We start from the raw sequence: 22,906 nt of genomic DNA, 5'->3' as shown, positions 1-22,906 counted from the left end.
GATTCCTTTTCTGATCACGGCTTTCAGGCAATCCAATGATTCTCAAATTGTCTCTCTTGGATCTGTTTTCCACAGTTGTCTTTCCAATGAGGTATTTCACATTTTCTTCTATTTTTTCATTCTTTTGATTCATGGATTCCTTATCTTCCAACGGTCCAATTTTAATTTTTAAGGCATTGTTTTCTTCAATGAGATTATGCACCTTTTTTTCCATTTGGTCAAATGAATTTTTTAAGGCATTGTTTTCTTCAGTGAGATTATGCACCTTTTTTTCCATATGGCCAGATGAATTTTTTAAGGAATTGTTTTCTTCAGTCAATCTTTGTGCTTCCTTTTCCAAGCTGCTGATTCTTTTTTCATAGTTGTCTTGTTTTGCTTTCATTTCTCTCCCCATTTTTTCTTCTACCTCTTTCAATTGATTTTTTAAATCCTTTTTGAGCTCTTCCAGGAAGGCTTTTTGTTCTTGAGACCAATTCACCTTCCCTCTTGAGGCTTCACATGTAGGCAATTTGAGGGTATTGTCCTCATCTGAGTTTGTGTTTGCCTCTTCCCTGTTGATACAGAAGCTCTCAATGGAGAGGGCTCTTTTTTGCTTCTTACTCATATTGCAGCTTATTTATTTATTTTTTAAGTTGAGGTCTGCTCTGGGGGCACCAGGGTCCCTGTTTTGAGCTTCTTGTGCTGGGATATAGGGGCTGTGTTACCGGCTTTTTACACTGAGGCCTCTATGGTGTGTGGAGTTGTCCCGCCCTGGACTTCCTGTCTGAGCGCACTGGGATCAGTGGGACTAGTCGCCCCTATCCTGTGCGTGGCCCTCCGGCTGGCAACCTGCCCTCTCAGCTGGTGTAGGTGGGTTTCACCACTGTCCTGCTGAGCCACCAGATTTTTGAGCCAGGATCCAGGGGCCTCAGTTGCTCGGCTGTGGCCCGCAGCTCCTGCTGACTTGCCCCGACCCCCTCGGCGCTGGGCTGCTGCCCTGCACTGGGCCTCCCTTTTGCCCAAGTCAGACCGACCTTTTCCTGAAGTCTTCTAAATTATCTCTGGTTGAAAGACTGTGTCTCTCTGTCTCTTTGCAGGTTCTGTAGTTTCAGAATCCGTCCAGAGGCTTGATTTAATGTTCTTTTTGAGGGAACAGAAGGAGAGCTCAGGTAGCTTGCTGATTCCTCTCCGCCACCTTGGCTCTGCCAGACTATTTCATCTTAAAAACAATTCTAATAAGCTTTATTAGGCAGGTAGGTGGCACAGTGGATAGAGTGTTGGATATGGAGTCAGGAAGACTCATCTTCCTGAGTTCAAATCTGTTCTCAGATACTTATTAGCTATGTAACCCCACGCAAGTCAATTAACCCTGTTTGCCTCAGTTTCCTCATCTGTAAAATGAGCTAGAGAAGGATATGGTAAACCACTCTAGTATCTTTGCCAATAAAACTCCAAATGGGGTCACAAAGAGTTGTACACAACTGAAACTGAACAACAACAACAAAAATAAGTTTTTGTTATCTGATTTCCTAGACCATCTCAAATTAAAAGTAACAAATTAAAAGATTAATGGCCAGGAGGGAGGTCAACTGACAGTAGCAAGAAGTAGCAGCTGACCATTTTTTTGTGATCTCCCATTGTTAGAACCCTTCCCAAAATTATTTTTTGTAGATTTTTTCCAGTTGCTCATATGATCTTAAGAGGTAGCTAGGTGGCACTGTGGATAAAGCACCAGTCCTGGATTCAGGAGGACCTGAGTTCAAATCTGACCTCAGACACTTGACACGTACTAGCTGTGTGACCCTGGGCAAGTCACTTAACCCTCATTGCCCTGAAAAAAAAAATTAAAACAACTCATTTTTATTTTCCTTAGGAAAGGGACTTGGTCTGTGATGTCATTGATAGAAGGAATTACCTCCATGAATACAGGTCCACACTTTCTCTGAAACTTCTGGTCTTGAAGAGTTTCCAAGAACTCCAAGGTTCAACTGAGCTGCCTTGGCCTGCTCAGATCACACATCCACTGTGATCAGAACAGCAGCATTTCCTTCATTCAATTTGGTTTTAGCCTTAGCTTCCCTGATAGACTTAGCTTCCCTAAAATAACTTTTTGGTCTAGGGACAGAAAAAGCCCCAGCCTTGTTTCTCAAACTTCTTGGGTACATGAAACATTTGAAGTCATTATACTTGGATGGAGGAAGTGCCCAAGGTGGGAGGAGCAGTGACCAGACTTGTTTCTAGATGGAGATGGGGGCCACACTCAAAGAAGCAAAGGACCTTGTTACACACTCTTACTGTGTTACAGCAAAGTAAATCTCCTTTGATAAATGTTCAGTGACTTGTGAGTGCTAAATTTCATCCCAACATTGAACCTGAACTAAGAAGGTTCTGATATTAGAATTATGCCTACAACATTTGGAATAATCTTGGCAGGTTGAGACAAGAAGAGATGGTCTCATGGCTCACATCATGTTTGAGCTGGGAGAAAAGCTATCCCAAGATGGAAAATGAGGGTTGTGTGATAGGATAATGGGAGCCTTCCTGGCTCCCTGTCACTAGAACCTCTCTGATCTTATATAAGGAATCCTCTCTGGGGGACTAGCAACAAGTTCTCCATTCTGACAGAGGGAGGTGTTGGAGGAGAACTGCCCAGAAGGGTGAAGAGAGTGCTAAGGCCAGCATTCCATCCAGATTTTTGACTGTGATGCATAAATCGTACTTGCCAGTGTCATTATACTGAAAGTAAACTTGGTTCACTGCAGCTAGAAACAGAGCTCTCCACTTTCAGGGACTGCAATGAAAGCAGAGGGTGGCTAATGGAGTTAGTGACTAAGTGAAGAGATCTCTTCTGATGCATATAGAGACTGAGGGGCCCCAGTCAGAAGCCCATCCTATGCTCTCTGACCCAGAGATTCCAGATCTTGCTGAGATAAGAGCCATGAGACTGGAGCAGACATGAGGCAGAAACTGGGAAACTCCCACCCACGGTATGAAAGCTTCAGGCTTATCCTGTCACTGTTCCCAAGAGGAATACCTTGACTCCCTACCTTGAGGGAGAAGGCTGTGGGTGGACCTCCTCCACCAAGAAGCTAAGGAAGTTACAGAATTTCAAACAGAAACTTGAGGAGTCCTGGCTACTTTTCTAATGGAACCAATGCTGAAAGGCTCTCTGCTAGGGACTTTCACAGATGGGGAAATATCTCAGGAGCTAAGGTGTGATGGCCACATGGCTAAGGTGTTGGATTCAAAATCCAATGGGGTTTCCCTGCGTAGGTTCAAGTCCTGCTCACATCATCTTTAGGGTGTTTTGGGGTAACTAGGCGGCACACTGGATAGAACACTGGCCCTGGAGTCAGAAGAACTTGAATTCAAATCAGGCCTCAGACATTTGACATTTACTAGCTGTGTCACTTCACCCCACTTGCCTCAAACATCTGGGGCCATCTCCAGTTGTCCTGATGTATATCTTGCCACTGGACCCAGATGGCTCTGGAGGAAAGAGTAGGCTGGAGACTTTGCATGGCCCTCTCTCACTTAAATCCAGTTCACTGCAAGACATGACATCACCTCCTTGATGTCAGGGTACTCTTCGAGAAGGAAGAACAAACAACAACAGTAATAACAATAATATCCCAGAATTTCCTTTTATAAAGCAAACTAAATTTATTAGGGCCTCCAAAACGAATGCTCATCATTCCTTTTAAGGTGGCTGAGGTGGGGAGTTATTTGTAGCTGGTCTTGTAAAGATGAATTCCCCTTGCAGCCAGCTTATGGGTGGAGATCTATAAAGGAAGGCGTGAAGTTTCTAAAGGAAATGGGTTTAATAAGTTGAATTTATGTCCCCCTTCCCAAGGTCTGCAACACACTATACCCAGCTTAGTCTCAAGAGCAATTAGATTCCTTCTGGAGAAAGTTCCACCTGAATGGCTTAACTACGGGTCTCCGCCACCCCACAACCTGATCAACTAGTGAAATTTAAGCAGGAAGTTGAGACAGTTGTGATTGGGCAAAAACTGCTCTCAGTGAAAATAGATTCTCTGCCAATGGGAGGAGAAGTTACAGAGCCTATTGCTACACTGGTAGGTGGGCATATGGGAATGACACTATTCCTTGGAGAGAGCTTTGGGTGTGGCTCCTGAAACACGAAACTGATAAGAAAATAGCTGATAGCCAGCCCATGGGGTGATAATACAACTCTACAGAGAAATCAAGTAGCAGGGTACTAGGGGACCTTTAGCCCCACCAAAGCCTGAGATAGCCTCCAAAGCTTCTACCACATTTGAGTCATATAGGGCATACATCCATGTAGTCCATGGAGGGAAGGGGTGTAATGTGATTAGGATGTGAATGGGCCCTTTCAGTAACCTCTAGGCATGTTACTGTGGGTAGTGCCAAATGGAAACCTTTAGAGTTACCTGAACCATCCCACATGGTTCTCACACCACAATATCAGGTTTCTAAGGGAGTAAAAGATATTTCTTCCCTAGTGATGAAGATGAAGAAAGTTGGAGTATTTTATTATACAAGATCCCCTTACAACAACCCCATGTTAATTATTAGGAAGTGTAATGATTGGAATGATGCCACCTGCTGGAGACTTACTGTAAGAAAGCTCCGCCATGAGGAGAAGGCACCTGAGGGCAAGCCATGTGGCTTTTCTTTGGCGTCAGGAAGTGACGTTTGCGTGTGGGAGGAAGAGGAGGCAAGGCTGGCGCTCTCGGGCTCTTTCGTGAGGACTCTGGTGGAGAGTAGAGCTAAAAATGCGCTCTCCCTTTGATAGATAGATGAATCTAGGCCTTTCTCTCTCTTCACCAAATTCTTATTCTCCTTAATAAATGCTTAAAAGTCTAAACTCTTGCTAAAGCTTATAATTTATTGGCGACCACTCATTAGATATGTTAGACAGACTAGCTAGAATTTTAGCCCCTTACAGAAGGCAGATGGCACCTGGTAGCTTCTGTTGCTAAGTGGAAATGGTACATTAGAAATCATGATTACCTGGATCCCCTTGGTGTTAGAACTCTTCACAAACAACCTGGTGATGACTATGCCAAGAAATTTAAGGCCTCCAGTCGAGACCTTGGTACTCTGCCTCCTCCCCTGGTCCAATGGGCTCCCACCTATAAGCATTTGGCTCCTGAGGACTGCCATTTTGCCAGTTGGACCAATGGCTCTATCTGCTATGAGAGACAGAAGCAACTAGAATTGAACAGCAACTAACCTGGTAACAACAAATACATTAGGGAGTAGGGGTCCTGGCAAGTCCTTCTAGTTGGCTGAGCTCTAGGATGCATGGCTGGCATGTTAGAGAGCCTTGAGGGATGGGGTAGAGAATATCTTCAGTTATATTAGTTCCTGGGCACTGGCTAAGATTCTGGCCAAGTGAACTGGGACCTGGAGAACACAGGAATGGATAATCAAAGGTATTTCCTTTTGTGCCCAAGACCAATTAAGGAATTTTGCTGATGTCTCCTTCTACATGAAGTTATTTGTGAAGTGTGGCAGTGACCATCAGAGACATATGCTAAACAACCAGGATGGAGATACTAAAAAAATAGCAGAGGTTGGGGCAGCTAGGTGGCGCAGTGGATAGAGCACTGGCCCTGGAGTCAGGAGTACCTGAGTTCAAATCTGGCCTCAGATACTAAACACTTACTAGCTGTGCAATCCTGGGCAAGTCACTTAACCCCAATTGCCTCACTAAAAAAATAAATAAATAAAATAAAATAATAGCAGAGGTTGAGGAGTGGGACATTCAGGTGGTGATTCCATGGTATAATGAGCACAAGGCCATATGATCCTTCTCACTAAAGACTAGGCAGTTATTCCTAATCCAAGTGGCCCTTCCTCAATTTGTCCCCCAGTTGGCAAAATGGAACTTTCTCATCATGTATTTGACTTCCCACATCAGGTGTCCAATGTCCCAGAAGCTATGTCTCTGACAAATCAATACTACCCTGGAAGGGGGGAGAGCTTTCTTGTCTAGTGATTTATTGGATTCTAGCCTTCAGGAAGGCTTATCTAATAAGAATGGACTGTTTGTGAATATAGTTCTGGCTAAACCTCTCCTGCCTTTCCTTACTTCTTTATTCCTTTCCTAGCTGAGTCACCTTAGCCTCAAGGTATTTGCCCCATCAAAGGACTCCATCAACCCTGGAGAAGTAATCAATATCCCTTCAATTCCTTTCCTCTAGGATGGTTCAAAGAACTCTTTCCCAGAAAAGTCTTAGGGGACCAAGAGATGGTATTGTTGAGAGGTATATTGCTTTCTAATAGCATGTGGAAAAATGGAATTTTTCCTATATAACTGTGGTGGGTGTGTATTTACCTAGAAGAAAGGGGATCCCTTAGTTGATTTGGTGATAATTCTGAGTCACTGGATGCCGGTGAGAAAGAGTTCTTATTTAGCCATTGTGGAAGAAGGGGACAGGCCTTCCACAGAGGCTTCTAAAGGGGTAAAGAGTTCATCTGATCCTCCTGATGTAGTTCCTACAGAAGGGGAGGTTTTGGATGGTGGGCCAGGCAATACTGAGTGGGTGGCAGTACAGGGAGAGCCTCAGTATCAACTCAGATCCTGCTTCTATTCATCATCTCCTCCTCACATCAGGAGAAAAATCTGTAACTATCCTGGAGGTATCATTATCTGTGCTGTGGCTCTCCCATTCTTGATGTTGCTCTGGTTCATCATTATTACTTTTGATCCACTTTGAACTCCAAAGATGTGACATCACCCATCACATGAACTAGCCTGTGAGATTTTGATTACTCTATCCAAAGAGATAAGAAAAGGTTTAGGATTTCCCTATTTTTGTATTTTTTGACATTTCCTCTTTTTTCCTTCTGTCCATACTAGGAGTACTATTCAGTAAAAATCTTGAGACTTGGACCTTGTGAAGGAGGGGAAGAAAGGCCTAGAACTTTTGTTCTCTACATTTTTGTTTTCATTTTTTGTTTTCCTTTTTTCCCCTTTAGCATATCTCATGAGAGAAGCAAAAGTCCTCTAGAAGATCCTTAAGACCCTGCTACTAAAGGGTGGCATTTTCCTGATGCAGCTCCCTTCAAACCCAGATTTCCTAATAACTCTAGCTGCCCCGACAGAGTTTTCTTGTGTAAGAACATAAAAAGGACCATAATGCCTTTCAGACTTGGTAAGTAGGTAGTTGGGACTATATGAGTCACCATACCTTAATAACTTATTGACCAGACTGATTTCCAGATGGAGAAAAGGGGGACCATTTCCAGAGAAGAGCTCTACTACATTCTCATTGCATATTAATAATGTGTTAGGGAAAAGTAAACCTCCTTGCTGTCCAGTGATTTGGGAATGCCTCATTTTGTCCCAGTGTTGAAATTGAACCCCAAATGTGCTCAAATTAGAGCTGCACCTACAACAACGAATATGTAACGGAGGTAGACCTGAACACAGATCTTCCCAATTCTCATGCCAGTTCTCTATCTGCTAAACCATTCTATCCATGCAAGAGCCAAAAGAGTAGAGAATAATGCTAGGAAAATAATATATCCTTTCCTTTCTCTGATGCACTTATGTATTGTTGTTTATTATAGTTATCAATGTGTCTTATTCCTTCTAGTATCCTCCTAGAGAACTCCAAGAGGGTAATAATGATTCCCTTTCTATTGTTGGTCTTCTCCAGTGCTACCTCTGTCTTCCCAGGTTCAATTCCCTAATTTTGAATTTGCAGCTTCAAAAAAGTGTCAGGGATTCCTTTGAGAATTACTGAAGGCACTTAAGGGAAGCATTCCAACAACAAAATAACATTAGTCTGACACAACCATGAGTATGCTCATAAAAGAATGACCCAAGGAATCACATGGCATATTTAGGAAATAAGCAGGCATTTACCATATGACAAATAGAAGAAGTCCAATGGGCTGAGTGAGAGAAAGTGTTTCATGTATGGAAAGTAGAAAACACAAAAGGGAAAGCAGGACACTGGTGGGTGACATGAGACAGACAGTTAAGTATGAAGAAAAAGAAAATAGTCTTCATTGGGCTTCTTAGAGACTTAAAGTTGAAACAGCACAAAGAAGTGGAGCAATTGATCTTTGGGAATATGGAAGGCACCAACTGCAGTTAGTTAATAAAAGCAAGAAGGGGCGGCTAGGTGGCGCAGTGGATAAAGCACCGGTCATGGAGTCAGGAGTACCTGAGTTCAAATCCGGCCTCAGACACTTGACACTTACTAGCTGTGTGACCCTGGGCAAGTCACTTAACCCCCATTGCCCTGAAAAAAAAGAAAAACAAACAAACAAAAAAACAAAACAAAAAATAAAAGCAAGAAGACTCAGAATCTTTATTTTAGTGTTTCTAGACAGTTCTTATGTGATAGCCAGTGAGTTGATCATCTTAATAGAAGAGGGAACAAGAAGACAGAACAAGACTGCCTCTTCAGAGCAGAGCAGTGGAGCTCCAAGAAATCAGGTAGGACAAGGAAAGGATGTTCTTAGGTGACTCCTAGGAAAGTTTTGGGCGGGTCAGAGGTTGCATGATGCTGATAATCAAGGGTTATCCTTATGATATTATGGAATTTTGTCCTGAGACATAATTTGTACAAATTATATTGTACTCATAGGGTCTTAAGGCAAGGAATGTTTATAAGTGGTGATCAGAAATGACTTAAGGGGCGGCTAGGTGGCGCAGTGGATAAAGCACCGGCCCTGGATTCAGGAGTACCTGAGTTCAAATCCGGCCTCAGACACTTGATACTTACTAGCTGTGTGACCATGGGCAAGTCACGTAACCCCCATTGCCCCGCAAAAAAAAAAAAAGAAAAAAGAAAAGAAATGACTTAAAAAAGAAATCACAAAGTGGTAGAAGCCCAAGCAGTGGGGATCATTCAAGGAAATGCTACTGTGGAGGAAGGGGGTAGATAGTTCATAATGTAGATTACTAGTAATCTTGGAATAAATTAATTAGTGGAGGAAATAGAACTGCAAAGTAGTTGCAGTCATAGCAAAAGATACTAGAGGGAGGGCAATAGCAATAGAAAGAAAAAGAGGAAATGAGCGGTCATTTATCAGGTCTTATCAGCAAGAATTGAGAATACAAATTTTAGGTAATCTGATATGAAGGAAATTACAACTTGATGAATATATTTCAGGAAGTGCCTGAACCAATTCATTTGGCAAAGACAAAATCAAAGAACTTTGTCTTTTAAAAGTGAAAGGAGGGGCAGATAGATGGCGCAGTGGATAGAGCACTGGCCTTGGAGTCAGGAGTACCTGAGTTCAAATCTGGCCTCAGACACTTAACACTTACTAGCTGTGTGACCCTGGGCAAGTCACAACCCCAACTGCCTCACTAAAAAAAAAAAAAAAGTGAAAGGAGCGGGGCAGTTAGGTGGTGCAGTGGATAAAGCACCAGCCTTGGATTCAGGAAGACCTGAGTTCAAATCTGACTTCAGACACTTGACACTTACTAGCTGTGTGACCCTGGGCAAATCACTTAACCCCCCAGCCAAAAAAAAAAAAAATTAAAAAGTGAAAGGAGAGGGAATTAAAAAAAAATTCTGTGACAATGATACCAATGATAGTATAAGAAGCAACAATATGTCCCACCTGATCTATGTGATAACAGTTTGAAACAGAGAGGGAATGAAAAGGAATTTTCAGCCTACGTCTATTAAGACCATAATAATAATAATAATTGGCATTCATATAGAACTTTAACTTTTTTTTTTTAAGTGTCAAGTGTCTGGCCGGTGCTCTAACCACTGCGCCACCTAGCTGCCCCAGAACTTTAACATTTGCAAAGCACTTTGTACATGTAATTCTATTTGGATTTCACAACAACCTTGTAAGTTAGATACTATAGAAATTATTATGACTTATTTTACAGATGGGGAAACTAAAGCTCAGAAAAGTTAAAGTTACTTGTTCAAAGTCAAATAGTAAGTTTTCAACAATGAGATTTAAATTCAGGTCTTCCTGACTTTAAGTTCAGTACTCTACTCACTATACTATACTCCTGCTCTAGGCAAAAGTGAATATAATACAACATATATTACTGAAATAATAAACCAATTTTATTTAACACACATACAGAGTACTGTGGTCTTAGATCACTTTTCCAGGAAGGGAGAAGGGAGAGAGATGAATTCAGACTGGAAAAGGATCTAATCATTGAACCCAGATATTCAATTTAACAGAGCCTGAAGGCATGTGGCTGTGTGCGTGCGTGTGTGCATGTGTGCGTGTGTGTGTGTGTGTGTGTGTGTGTACGCGCGCATATTTGTGTGTGAGAGACTAAGAAAGCAAACCCCAGGGCTTCAAGAAAATATTTTTGATTTGTTTTCTCCAAATCTCAGGAAACAGGAAAGAGATTCAGTCATACAATGTTCCTTCATGCTGGAAGGGGCTAAGCATGGTAATATTTTACGTATCTTCAATAGAAACATATCTTCAACAGGAAGAAGCACCAAACAAAATATGATTTCCCTCTCCATGTTGAGATTCCATCAGGATTTCATAATATGTGACATCATGGTCAAATGTGTGTGTTGGGGTTAGGAGAATGGCAGGGAAGAAGTTATACCAAGATGGCAAAAGGACATGCAGGTATAAGGGGCATGGAAAGGGAAAACCTGAAGTAATGCTGGTGGAGGCCAAATTGTGTTAGACTTTTGTAGATAGAGAAAATATTCCACTCTCATGAATAGTAGAGCAAGAAATGGGGAGGACCCAAATACCAGGAGAAAATAAATGGCTTACATCAGTAAGGAATTAGTCATAGATTGAGTAACAATAATGAACAATGATTGAGCCTCAAGACCTGGCAAGGCACTACTACACCAAACAGGTTTGAACTAAGCCACACTTTTTTTTTTCCTTTCATGATCTGAAAAGAACAGGAGGCTGGGACTCAGGAAATTTAAGTTCCAGTTCTAGCTCTTTAGATAACTGGCTATGTGATTGTCAGTGAGTTGCTACCTCTCTGGATTTGTTTCCCCATCTTTAAAATCAAGATGTTGAACAAGGTAATAGCTAAGTCCCCTACTAGGTCAAATGGTCTAACACATAGTACACACACACACATACGCACATGTACACACACACACACACACACACATACACACACACACACACACACACACACAGAGTATCCTAAATCCTGGTGTCAAACAGAAGCCCTATTACTCCCTCTCCATCAATCCATCTCTCATTCTCATAACTTGCCAATATCAACCTTTAAAAGGTAGCTCTGGACTGGGAGCTTGGATTATCCACCTTCTAATTCTGGCTCAGACATTAAATAGCTACCACTCAGGGGCTCATTTTTCCAATTTGGAAAATGATAGTGTTGGGTTAAATAATTTTTCAAATGTAAAATTTAATAGTTAATAGTTTTATGCTCTCTGGGTCTTGTGATCTTAAAGTAACTTTTAAGTAAAAAGCATATTGTTTCTGCAAGGGCCTATAAACCATTTGACAGAGGCATTAGTGTAACCTGCAGTTAACAAGACTTTCAAAACCTTATCATACAATTTGTCCTTAAGTCAACTGCCTTTAAAAAAAATATATAGGACCTTTCATCTTTGCCTGATGGCAGACAAATTTAAATAGGAAAAGAAAATTCCCACCTGTTCCTTATGGTAGTGACACCCATGCCCTAAATAACTAACAGCATTTCTGTCTCTTATCCCACAAGCTTCAACTTGTGGGTGTGTAGAATATCTCAGCTCTATCAGGGAACATTCTTCAAATGGGAGGGATGTTCTCTTTCTCTCTGAGCCCTATACAGTGTCTTCTAAATTCCCCTGGAGCATCAGAGTTCCCACCCTGGGCGGGTTCCTCAGACTGTGGTATTGCTTTGCTCTATGCCAAGGAAATAAATACATACTGTTTCTAAGGAAGTGAGAATTTCTGGAGAAATACCTCCTGCTAGCACTAAGCTTGCATATTTCCTCTACTATAAGAGCTACAGCTGGGTCCCACAGTGTGTTCCTTTTGCTGTAAATACTTCTTTCTCTTGTACCCATGCAAGCATATGTGTTCATTTTCAGAGCCCAGAGCCTTTGTAAGTTGGTTTCTCATGTGTATAAGTGGCTAGGTTATTTTCCAGAGGGGAGAAAAAAAAAAGCTTTTTCATTCCATTTGCAAAGAGAAGAACTTATGTTTTATTGCTGTTCTTCCCTTGGCCTATAGTATATTCAGGAAAATCTCAATCAACATAAAATATGAAAAATTAAAGCCCTAACAAATAAAGGCAAGTTTTGCTGGTCAGTAGAGGTTTCCCCTACTTATTGTCAAATATGGCCACTTCCCTCTAGGATGGCAAATTAGAACAATTCAATTAAACACTTATTAAGTGCCTCCAATATAGAAAGAACAGAGCTAGGCATACAAATATAAGATCAGACATGATCCTTGCCCTCAAGGAATTTACCATCTAATAAGCAGCTGGCGAGAACTCTTGTCAGCACTCCCCCCTCAACCCCGCCTCTCCCCACCTACAAGGTACTATCACGTAAGTCCTTAATAAATGCTTGTCGCTTGACAAAAAGGGTAGGCATTTTTTTTCTCTTTCATGTCTTGGTATATGGCTCAGGAAGGCCTCTTTATTGTGATTAGGTCTATAAGTAGCTGCCTTACCACCCCTAAACTGCGAATCACCAACCACTTCTGCCCTTTGATTCTTCCTCTGACCTTTAATTGAATGATCTCTTACTTGAAAGTTTCTAGGTTCTACTGTGTCATTCTTTGAAGAATGAGCATCAAGGTTATCTTTTATAGTGTACGACCTCATGTGAGAAACCTTCCTCTACAAGATTTTTGCTTTGTTTAGCTTGAATACTTTCAGGTTACTTCATTGAATTAAAAAAAAGAATATTCCATTGTTAGATTATGAAAAACTCTTGCTTATATCGATCAGAAATCTGCCTTCCACTCATTAGTCCTAGTTCTGCCTACTGGAGCAAGAAAATAAGCCTCTTCCTTATGCTTCTCCTTCAGATATTTGAATGCAGGAAGCTTGTTCTCCTAAAAAATACAATGTGGAAAAATCTTTGTCAGAATACATAGATTCAAATCTTAGCTCTGCCATTCACTCACTAGCTCTATGACTTCAAACAAGTTATTTATCCTTGCTGGACCCTCATCGGAGAGGATTGGACTCTTATCTCTAAGGTCCCTAACAACCTATGACTAAATTTTTATCTTCTCAGGTTAAACAACCCCAGTTTCTTCAAATGATCCTCCTAAGATACAATCTCTAGTCCCCATCACCATGTTGGGTTTGCTTTTCATCATTTTGAATTGGCAAAATATACTGAGATCTGGAGGTAATTAGTAGTCATGTGACATACAAGATGGGGATTTAGCTGCATTCTCTGGACCCCTTCTCTAACCTTTCAGAAAAGGAACTATGCAACAGAGGTGGAGCAATTATAGCTCAATCTAGAAAGCAAAGAGAAAATTCCAACTAGTTAAAATTCTTAGAAATTAACATTTGAGAACGCGAGTCTTGCAAGGCTTCACCTATCATCCATTTCCCACAGGCTAAAAATGTGCCAACATAAGGGACACGAGCTAACTCACAGGCTTGGGCCTGGGGCCCGTGTTGGGATCCTTGACCTTGCCCCTGCTGAGAGAACTCCATTTCTCCTCACCACAAATACACATAACCATCTCTGCCCAGCCACATCTAGTCAAAAAATAAGAGAGGAAGGTCTGAAAATATGCTGCCTTATAACTGAGCCCAGCCCTAGTTCAGGGACCCCCAAGACTACAGACACACTGCTCAGAACACCCTCTACATCCCCTTTCTATCCTGAAAAAAGTGTTAAATGCTGATTCCATCCAGCTAGGAAAAGGAAAGCAGAGAAGAATTGAAGCAGAGGACAAGGTACATTTCTACAAGAGTCCTGAAGGGAAGTCCTGAGAGGAAGCAAACCAAAACCCAGCTGAAGCCAGTCCTGTCCCTGTTCTAAGGCATTCAGGACAGGGACAAAGATCATTTAGCCCTAGATCCTTCTCTGAGGAAATGTGATTCTATGGCCATCCTGGTCCTTGAGAAGGAATGTGTGAGCTCTCGGGACCAGCCAGCAACTCAGAAGGTTCAGGAGGATACCGTAGGCCAAGTCTGACTTAGACTAGTCCAGTGGTCCAAGTTCAGGATGAGAACAAAATTATACATTTATAGATTATCTACCAGCAAACAAAAGGAAGTTTACAGTCATAGCATGGAAAAAACATTGATTTATGCCTCTTCATTTGTTATGGTGGTGCATTGATGTCAAACCCAAAGGAGGAGCTCCTGACTCCTTTTGGACTTGCCTTTGTTCTTAGGCCAGCAGGAAACGACATCAATGGACTGAGCCTTCACTCCCTGGGTCAATTAATTCTCAAGGTTAGTTTCAGTACCTTAAAAAAAAAAATAAATAACAAGGGGCAGCTAGGTGGTGCAGTAGATAAAGCACTGGCCCTGGATTCAGGAGGACCCGAGTTCAAATCCGACCTCAGACACTTGAAATTTACTAGCTGTGTGACCCTGGGCAAGTCACTTAACCCTCACTGCCCCACCAAAAAAAAAAAAGAAAAGAAAAGAAAACCCCAAAACTAGCCTAGCCCGCATGGGGTAGGGCCTTAGGAAAATCTAGCCCAACCTATGTGTCAAAGACAAATTGATCCTACCACAGGGGATATGTACACAAAGATGTGACAGCATTGGGAACCAATAGAAAGAAAAATTTAATGAGAAGTGCAAGGGTTAGAATCAGACCACACATTTTGGGGAACAGGTTAATTTTTAATGTGAAGTGTTGCTTCTATTTAACTTTATTTCTCTCATGAATTGATCATTCTGATTACAAGGCATAGCAGGAAAAAAGAATGATGAGAAATTTATAAAGGCAATAACATAGAAATTGGTTAGAAAACGGAGCCCACACCTAGTATTTCAGAAGCTTTAACCCCACAAAAAACATAGAAAGATTATAAAAGGAAAAAATAAAGGGGTACCCATAAATTAGAGATCAAAATTTCATAACAGACTGGAAGAAAAGAGAAGCAAAGAAAAACTTAGAAAAAGGTGTAGAAAAAAGAACAATAATAAATAAACACAAGAACTTGGAAAGAGGAAGAAAAGAGGGAAGATTTTAAACCAGTCACTTAAAGAGGGGAAAGAGAAGAAGTAAAAGAGGGGAATGAGTAGATCACTAAACAAATAAAAGAATTCATAATTTAAGTAAAACCTCCAAAACTAGAGAAAAGGTAGACAACTAAAAAGCAAGGAAAATAGGAAGAAGAAAGCCTGTGGGAACAGAGTTGTAGCAAAATAGTTTAAGAAAAACTAATTTGGGGGGCAGCTAGGTGGTGCAGTGGATAAAGCACTGGCTTTGGATTCAAGAGTACCTGAGTTCAAATTTGAACTCAGACACTTGACACTTACTAGCTGTGTGACCCTGAGCAAGTCACTTAACTCTCATTGCCCTGAAAAAAAAAAATTTCAGGGACAAATTATTAATTTAAAAGAGGAATGAATAAAAATTAACACAAAAGAAATAGAGGAAAATAATATGATTGGACTAAACAATACAATAAAATGAAAAGGGCAGAATGGATAAGTAAACAAAGCCCCACAATTTGTTGTATGTAAGAAACACATCTAAAAAGCAAAAACAGAAACAATCAAAATGACAGGATAGAGCAAAATTTCCTAGGCATCAGAGTAATCCAAAATTGTAAAACTTATAGTCACGGTATTAGACAAAATAAAAATTAAAATTAAAAATATCTAGAGCTGGGGGCAGCTAGGTGGTGCAGTGGATAAAAGCACCAGCCCTGGATTCAGGAATACCTGAGTTCAAATCCGGCCTCAGACACTTGACACTTACTAGCTGTGTGACCCTGGGCAAGTCACTTAACCCCCATTGCCCTGCCAAAAAAAAATATATATATATATAGAGAGAGAGAGAGCTAAACAAGGAAAAGTCATAACTAAAGGAAATCATAAACAATGAAACACATACACCAAATGAGTAACTAAATTAACAAAGAATTAACTAAATTACATAGAGGCAGATAGCAATAGAATAATAGGACACTAATGTTCCTCTCTGAGAGCTGGACAAATCTAAAAGGGAACAAAACTGGAAAATAGAGTATTGGACAAACTGTTGGACAATTTAGTACTCAAAGATTTATAGTCTCTTTTGAATGGGAACATTAAGAACATCCATATTTCTTAGCATTACATGGCATCCTTACAAAAAAAAATGGAATATGATCTAGGCACTCAGATTCAAAGCATCCTTGTGTTCCAACCCATTGATTTTGTTCCAACCCAAATATCCCTACTGTGGACAAGAGACAGAGTAATCTATTCTCTAACCACTCTTTAGAAGTCTACTGTCTGACCTCGTACTTACTCATCCACTGCACTTGATCTAAACATATCTATTCAAATTGTAACACCTGTGGGTATCACTGTGGAACGTGGAATAGGCTGGCCAGCATCCAATCCCTTATATTCCATCATTCTTGATGGATAGGGACAGAGCTGAATCTCACTCAGGTGTTTCTTATCTTTTCCTAGGCTGTATGGCTTAGGGTGTAATCTCTTCTCTAGCTCAGGGCTTCTTAAACTTTTTCTATTTAGAATTCCTTTTTGCCCAAGAAATTTTTATGCGACTCTGGGTAAAGGTATATAAAATAGGTATACATAACCTTTTACTGTTGCCAAATTTTTTGCAACCCCCCACATTCAATTACTAAAGAAGCTGGGCTCTAGCCAATGCCCTCTTCTCCCTGCCCCGTTTGTCTCTGAAGATTTAATTAACCACACCCTGTTAGAACAATTGGTTCACTTTTTTAGCTTGGGGAAATGTAACAGTCTTCAAGTCCAGCAGTCTTATATTCCATTTTAACATGTTTATATCAAATGGTAAGTTATTGGGGGGCAGCTAGGTGGCACAGTGGATAAAGCACTGGCCCTGGATTCAGGAGGACCTGAGTTCAAATCCGGCCTCAGACACTTGACACTTACTAGCTGTGTGACCCTGGGCAAGTCACTTAACCCCCATTGCCCTGCAAAAAAACCAAAAAAACCCAAAAACAAATGGTAAGTTATTTATATAATCACAAACTTGAAGCCTCAGTTAAGAAAAGTCCTAACATCTCAACAAAGTTTTGGTCATCTGCACTAATAAAAATATTCTATTTCTCTTTAGCTAACTCTTTTGCCTCTTTATGTCTGAGGCAAAAATGAGAAGTCAAGAAGTGAGCAAAGTATATTACAGTGTCTATTACTCCTCAGGAATAGAGAGGGGAAGATGAAGCAAGCAAAGATGTTTGTTTTAAAATTTCATCTTCAAGTCCTTGAAGATGTGGATACAATCAGTAGCTTCAGGTGACCACTCCTCTCCACTCTAGATCTATGAACCAGAACTGAGCAATGGGCCATAGAGCTGGCAAATGGCACCCATCTCCTGTTCCTACTGCTAGTTTAGAGATCCCCCTGGGATTTCTTTCTGTTTTGGTGCTTCCTCTTGAGTGCTCTGCCTCAGCCCCCTTTCTATCTCTGAGCACTGGAATGTTCCTTGCTGCTACAGCAATGGCCACTCCTTTCCCAAGTGGCTGCAGATACTATCTGTCTTCCTAAGCTTCACTGAGGTGGAAAAATTACTCACTGTGACTTTTTCTTGGCTTTCCCAATCAGAATGCAGTCTAGTGCGTTTTCTAAGTTTTTGTGGAGGAAGTATGCTGGTGACCTAGGCAAAAATGCCTCCTTTCATTCATCATCTTGATTCAGTCCCCTCTGACTGCTGTTTTATATTGTTTGAGGTACTAGAAGTACAATTCTTCCTTCACCTTTACATTTTTTAATCATCATTTTGATATTTTAGATCCTTTTTTTTCTTCAAATGGACTTAACATTCTTTAACAAATTCTATGTAGCAAGGCCTCACATGTTATGTGGGCCCATGTATTCTGAGGGCTGTCCACTGAATGTAGCATGGTAGTGTACTTGTGTGGCTTGAAGGGAGGCAGAATAGATATCTCTAACCTCTTCTTACCCTAACATTCTCCAAGGCAGACTTTCATTCCTGCCAGGAAGAAAAGCAGAAGGTTGGGGCCAAAGGCCACTCAGAGAGAGGTAATACTGGGATAGAATTATAGCTATCTGCTCCCTCAAATATTATTAGTCTGGGGATGTTATTTTCAGGTTCAATCTAACTTCTGATCACTGTTTCATTTTGGGGGAGAGGAGAGTCTCAAGTTTTATATCTAAGACTTGACCTCCTTCCCACCAAATACCAGTTCCACAATGAACACACCCAGAAATCATCAAACTCATTTATCCAAATCAGTAGCAAAACCAAAATCAGAAAAAACACACAACAAAATCAGAGAAAGTATACATGAGAGAATATATACTAGACAATACAGAGTGAAGGAGCTCTCCCACTGGAAAAGAAGTACTTCAGCTCAACCAAGAGAGAGTCCTAGATCTCACCCAAAGTGAAGTTTCCACAAAGTCTCTAGTATAGTAAGTGGGGATAGGGACATGATGGAGACTGCCAATTCCTCTCATGTCTTCCCAGAGCCTTTTCCTTCAGCAACTGAAATGGAGTTGGCCTCCTTCATCCTTTCTCTCATAGCTGGAAGCCAGAAGTGCCTGAAGCAACTATAGAGCCCAAAGCAACTTGAAGAAAATTTGAAGAAGACTCTAGTGCCTCAAAAAGAACTCAAAAAGAGCTGAAGAGACAGGTGGGATCTTCTCACTCACCCTTGTTCTTGCCAAATCTGCCCAGCCGCTTATACAGGGCTGGGCCTTCATCTCTACCATTAAGGAGGGAGTCTCATCCAAGTAGACTTTGAGACTGGGGTTACAGCTATAAAATATCCCTCTGATTGTCTGATTGGAATATTATTAAAACAGTAAATTGGGGGAAGCTAGGTGGCTCAGTGGATAAAGCACTGGCCTTGGATTCAGGAGGACCTGAGTTAAATCCTGTCTCAGACACTTGACACTTTACTAGCTGTGTGACCCTGGGCAAGTCACTTGACCCTCATTGCCCTACAAAAAACAAAACAAACAAAAAAACCCCCAGTAAATTAATTTAGCAGTATTATCATTGTCATAGCCCAGGCATGAGCACTGCCTCTAGCTATTTAAATTGTTCTTGATTTCTTTAAGAAACACTTTGCAATTGGCTCTATACAAGTCTTTTGTATGCCTTGGTAACGTGACCCCCAAATATCTTATTTGTTTTGTAGTTATTTTGAAAAGGATTTCCCTATCATTGTCTCTTGGGTTTTGTTATTATTATGCAGAAATGAAGCAAATTTTTGTAAGTTTATTTTGCAGCCTTCAACTTTGCTGAAGTTTATACCTTTAATTTCTTTTTCTTGTCGTATTGCTATACTAGCATTTCTAGAACTATACAAAACATAGCAGGGAGAGTGAACATCTTTACTAATAACAAACTCTGCCTTTATTAAAACAACTTCAGTAAAGCTTCAGTGGTTAACCTCCCAACAATAGCCCCAGTCCCATAAAGGGTAAAATCAACACTTACACATTTTGTAAGCCCCAATATATCTCTGGCATATTCAGGAGGGGACTTGCTAAAAATATATACAGCTCTCAAGCTGCACCAAGATACAGAGACAACTGGGTCCAATGATCATCTGGCCTAGCTCTGTGAATATCACAGAATTGGTTTGTGGCAACAGTAGTGGAAGATACTAAAAAGATATCCATGTACACATAGGCACACCTTTGATATACTCCTTTGAAAAATAATAGAACCAGGGGCAGCTAGGTGGTGCAGTGGATAGAGCACTGGCCCTAGATTAAGGAGGACCTGAGTTCAAATCTGGCCTCAGAAGCTTAACACTTATTGGCTGTGTGACCCTGGGCAAGTCACTTAACCCCAATTGCCCTGCAAAAACAAACAAAAGACCCGAAAAGTAATAGAACCAACCCTCAATATTCAAATACTTAAAATATTATTGAGATTTTTTTAGAGTGCCCATTTTGGGGGGCGGGGCAATGAGGGTTAAGTGACTTGCTCAAGGTCACACAGCTAGTAAGTATCAAGTGTCTGAGGCAGGATTTGAACGCAGGTCCTCCTGAATCCAGGGCTGGTGCTTTATCCACTGTTCCACCTAGCTGCCCATACTTAAAATATTATAAAATACTATGTAGGACAGGGGCTGAGTTCACCCTCCCAATACACATTTGAACTAGCAGCTTGGGTCCTCAGAGCTTGGATGCTTCTCTTTTCTGGGTTCCAGGGATAACTCTGATGAGTGGTTGGAAAGTATGTGTCCCATCTAGTGCATCTCCCCTCATATCTTTTGACCAGTTAAAATCAACCCAATAACACTTAAACAGTTAACATCAATTCGTTTTAACAAAGGGATATTGACTGTGAAGGTATAGCAAAAACCTAAGTACAATAACACCCTAAACCAAGAGGATACTCTTCCTTACCACTTCAATCCCTGGAGAGAATGAGCTCAGACTTAAAGTGGATACAAAACTATTACCAAACACTTCCCTAACAAATTCACTTCGAGATGTGGCATAGCTGATGAAAAAGTTGTTCCCTTGGTTGCAGAACAGAGTGTCTTGGCTTCTGGGTTGATTTACCACTGGTCTTGGTCAAACAGGTTATTCCTTAGTGATGGTTCCTACTAGGCATGGCTATTCTATCTACCATCGGACTCTGCTACTGTCCCCCATTGGCAGACCTCTGGCAGCTTTTCTCACTTTTTGAAGCTCATAGTCTGTTCGTTCTCCAATCTTCCAGTCACCTTAAATCAGGAAAGAATAATATGACAGACAAAAGAAATAGCAGTGCCATGTTTTCACAGCCACATGCCAACCAAGTGGGGAGATAAGGCAGCTGGAGGATGGAAATAGGCTATTGCTGCTACCTCTTCCTCTACCAGTAGGCTTATCACAATGGTTCTTGACTTGTTCAACACCAGGGAAGAAAGAGCAAGTCTTTTGTATGAACATTCACTTCTAGTTCATCAGTCGATTAAAAGGATTTTTGGCTTACATAGTAAGCCAACAAGAAATAGTTAGAAGATCACTGTACATGCCCTAAGTGGAGAGGGAAAGGACCCTATATTTCTAAGTAGGGTCACCAAGCCATCTAAGGAGTAGAAGATCATTGGTTAGTCCCATAATTATACCTAGAATAATTTATAACTATTGCATCTTCATCTAAGTTTAAAAGACAAACAGATAAATTAAAGGACAAAACATTATAGATTAGAAACAGATTATCTAAATTATGCTTTTGGCAGAATACAATTTTTGTAAGAGAAAAAGAAAAACCTCTGCAAATGTTTTCTCAGTGTTCTAAGAACATTTGTACTTATTCTCTTTTTTTGTAGAGCTCCTTATTTTCAGGGTCAGATTTTTCTGCCTCTGGGGACAAATAAATATTACTTCACGCTAATAAATACTAATAAAATTTGTGCTCTTTCCCCAGCACCTATTTCACTTCTCTTTTCATGTAAGCTCTCTGTGGGTAGGAACAATGTCTTACTCACATTTACATGTGCACTATTCAAGTGTTTTGTTTTTAATGCAAAGATCTAGTCATATCACTTCTTTGCTCAAAAATGTCTACCTACTCCTACTGATTAAAGTTCAGATGTCTCTACCTGGCACTCAAGACCCACCACAATGTGGAGGGATATTATTTGTCCAGCCTTATTTCATGTTATTCTCTTCCATTAACTGGATGGTCTAGTCAAAATACATTACGATCCAGCTCCATCTCTGCAGGGATAACTTCATAGTGTGGTGGGCATCCTCAGTTCTGCTCCTACTTCTGCTTCCCTATATCTTCGCCTTCCCCTACCTCTCTAGAGGTAAGGAAGTCACTCTTAAGCTTTAATTTTACCTATAAGTCTTAGGAATTGGCTTCCTCCAAATGCTGTCTTTTTTTTTTAATATATATACTTGGGGGCAGCTAGGTGGCACAGTGGATAAAGCACTGGCCCTGGATTCAGGAGGACCCGAGTTCAAATCCAGCCTCAGACACTTGACACTAGCTATGTGACCCTGGGTAAGTCACTTAACCCTCATTGCCCTGCCAATATATATGTGTGTGTGTATACCATGCAAGCCCACATTAGAGATTTCATCTTGAAATAGTGATAAAGTCCCATCCTTGGGTCACAGGCTCAGATATACTGTTCCCCTCTATGGGGACTAGCTTCAGGAAGAAAAAACAAAAAGAAACCCAGTTGAGACAGTCCTTTGCCACCAAGCTCCTGAGGTCTTTGAAATGGTTCAGCAGTGAAGCAATATACAGAATGTAAGCATGCACTTTTGGTTATTAGGAGGGTCTACAGCATACCTCAGAGCACAGGAAGCTGAAGCTAAGGGCCAAATATAATGAATGAAGTTCTCACTTTAGGGCTAGCAGAATGAACCTACAAGCTGCTAATTTCTACTTACTCCTGTAATGTAGAATGGTGTAACAGTAAGGGTGGGGAGGGGGGAATACCAAATCTTTGTCCATTTAGAGGTTTTTGAGGAGCTGTCTCCTTTTTCTGAAGAAGCTGGACAGACACTTTCACTTTCCCCTGTCAAAAGAAAATAAACTACCTCCCAACAATGCCACTGCCATCCAAGGCCTCTCTGGGGATGACTATAGGGTAGTACTTGCAATGTGGAAGGATATTATCAGTTCCAGATTCCATTAAGAAAAGGGTTTTACCTTTGTCATTCTGCTACTGATGCATGTGATAATACCCACTTCTGCTGAGACTCACAATTTCCGGATGTTTCTATGTACCTTAGCACCTACCTCACAGGGTTGTTGTGAGGATCAAATGAGATAATATTTGCAAAACACTTAGCCTAATGCTTGGTACTTAGTATCTGCCTATCTACAGATAGACATGCACATACATACATACAACTGTGCCAGCT

The 22,906-nt window shown here is 40.9% G+C and overlaps 1 non-coding gene across 1 annotated transcript; it reads left to right on the top strand.

The window, feature by feature from the left end:
- The first annotated feature begins 3,191 nt into the window (after positions 1-3,191).
- Positions 3,192-3,273, top strand: TRNAL-CAA. Its single transcript has one exon. It is a non-coding gene; the product is annotated as a tRNA-Leu (tRNA).
- Positions 3,274-22,906: the final 19,633 nt, after the last annotated feature.

Source organism: Dromiciops gliroides, chromosome 3 (genome assembly GCF_019393635.1).
Source record: "Dromiciops gliroides isolate mDroGli1 chromosome 3, mDroGli1.pri, whole genome shotgun sequence".
NCBI lineage: Eukaryota > Metazoa > Chordata > Mammalia > Microbiotheria > Microbiotheriidae > Dromiciops > Dromiciops gliroides.
The sequence above is the reverse complement of the archived record's forward strand: the minus strand, read 5'-3'. Positions and strand labels throughout refer to the sequence as shown.